The sequence below is a fragment of the Sinocyclocheilus grahami genome, unplaced genomic scaffold (assembly GCF_001515645.1).
Source record: "Sinocyclocheilus grahami isolate Dianchi unplaced genomic scaffold, SAMN03320097.WGS_v1.1 scaffold866.1, whole genome shotgun sequence".
Lineage (NCBI taxonomy): Eukaryota > Metazoa > Chordata > Actinopteri > Cypriniformes > Cyprinidae > Sinocyclocheilus > Sinocyclocheilus grahami.
The window spans coordinates 535,696-537,920 of NW_015506045.1; the positions used below are offsets into that span (position 1 = coordinate 535,696).

General features: G+C 39.5%; 1 protein-coding gene across 13 annotated transcripts in view; it reads right to left on the reverse strand.

The window, feature by feature from the left end:
- eif4g1a (eukaryotic translation initiation factor 4 gamma, 1a) overlaps positions 1–1,907 on the reverse strand; it is a 48,786-nt gene extending 46,879 nt beyond the window's left edge. For 7 of the 13 annotated variants that reach the window (XM_016248137.1, XM_016248129.1, XM_016248127.1 and 4 more), the window contains exon 1: positions 1,430–1,907. The gene's annotated coding sequence lies outside the window, so the exon portion shown is untranslated. The remainder of the gene's footprint in view (positions 1–1,429) is intronic. The other 6 variants (XM_016248138.1, XM_016248131.1, XM_016248136.1 and 3 more) reach the window with 1 other exon arrangement.
- Between the last annotated feature and the right edge of the window lie 318 nt (positions 1,908–2,225).

Consider the following 2,225-nt stretch of genomic DNA (forward strand, 5'->3'; position numbering starts at 1 on the left):
TAAAAGATGTTTATATAATTAGCATAAAATAATAATAATTCTCATTTTATATTAAAAGTACATAAACTATTTTATATATATATATATAAATAAAACACACACACACACACTTGACTAACTCTCTGCATCAACCATTACCTTCAAATTACTTTCTTTTGCATAACACAAAATTAGATGTTACACATTCACCATCCACTTCATCTTTTTTCCACACAATGAAAGTAATGTGTAACTGAAACTGTCAATCTGTATTACATTTTGTTTTCCACAGAAGAAAGTGGGTGAATACACAATGGAAAAGTTAATTTTGAGGTTTAACTACACCTTTAAGCAACTAAACCCACTATGGTCGTTCATATGACGGAGCCACGAGGAAATAAATTAACGAACCAGGCTGATTAATTATAAAATCCTTCATATACTGAAACTCCTACATCCAAATTGATTTTAACTCATTGCAAAACAAATAGGTAGAGCTAAAAAAAAAAAAAAAGAGAGAAACCACTAGGGTAACATTTTCCAAATGTTGAGTTTTGTGCACACTGGGTTCCCAGAAGTGTGAGGAAAGCAGCGATCTGCTCCTACAGACGTGTCACAGCGCAGCCATGATGCACAGCCGGTGTGGCGAACAGCGCTAGCCTGCATATGGCACTGACACGTTCAGATCCACTCCACTTTCCATACCATAAAAACATAGTTTTATTCCCGAACCAAGATTTAACGACCTCCACACGCCATCTGACGAAAACCCACCTCGACAACCATCTGAGAAAACTATAAACTCAAGCCGGGCCCAAAGCAAATGTGAAGGGAAGTGTCGATTTCACCGCACTAGCTAGTTAGCTACCCCCCTCTAAATCAATGACATGGTGAAAGCCGACGGTCAGTGAGATCGACGCTCCGGTTCGTTTACAGTATCGTATGTAAAACATCGGTAAAATCGAGTGTTGAGGGGAAAAAAATCGGTCAAACTTATTATAGCGTCCGCGTGCCGACATTCCTTCGACGCGTCACATGAGACATTTAACGGTCACAAACGCTCCTCAAACACCAGAGAACAAGCCATCCACGGTCCATAGGCCATGGAAACCTCAACGGGACGGGACAAAACTGTGCCGAGGTTATATGTTCCCCAAATTTCAGATGACCGACTCCCAGAAATATGAGCAATATGAATGTGTGAAACCGTAAAAAGCGAAGTGCTGGGAAATAAAGCCCCAGAAACACATAACCGGCTTATTAGGGAGGGACATTGGGAAAATAATCAGTGACAAGTTAAAAGAAAAGCGTTTTATGAAGAAAATGTTTGATACGTGAGCACACATCAACATTAAACCCGTCGTGAGGATCAATCTAGGCCCGCTTGGCCCCTGCGATTATCGGTTTAAACGCGGCTATCAAAGTTAGCATAGACAGTAGGATTACTCACCCGGCGCCGCAGACAAATGGGAAAACTTGAGGGCAAGACTTCGTCAACGTGTTTCTTGAAAGTTTGTTTTTTTTGTTACTAACAGAGGGCGTCTTGGTTTCCACAGGGATATTTGGGTTAATCAAGTGAGAAGTGTTGGCTAGCTGCTGACACTTTAGGTTTAAATCCCATGTAGCGTGCAAAGGCGAGAAAAAGTGACAGTATGGGGGGAAAAAAATAATAAATACAGTTTCCAGATGTTACTACTGACAAAGTTGATGCCCCCAGGACAAGCCTCTTGACTGGAGGTCCATTTTTAAGGCGCGGATGGTGACGGATTGCCGGTAAATTGATCACACTTCTCTTAATAAACGCGATTAGAACAGAGCCATGGTGCTTCAGCGTTTCTCCCCTTGAGCCCGCAGAACCGGACGGAGTGCCGCGTGGGTACTTCCGGGTTAATCAACCTGAGCGCTGCAGGGTCATTCACCAAGGGTACAAATAAGGAGCAATAATAAAAGTCTCCTCCACTTACACAGATTCTGAACGTTAATTTATAAAGCTTCGCGTACAAAAAAAGTATTGAACTTTAATTTAATCACGGAATGTTGTAAGAAATAATAAATAGATATAAAACGAGATATAATATAAAATCTAAATCTATTATATTTAAATATAATATAAAATATATAAAATCTATCTTTCTGTCTGTCTGTCTGTCTGTCTGTCTATTCATTTATTTATTTATTTGACGACATGTGACATTCAATACCATATGCCTTTGTTAATTTAAGTAAAATATAAAAATAACATGAAA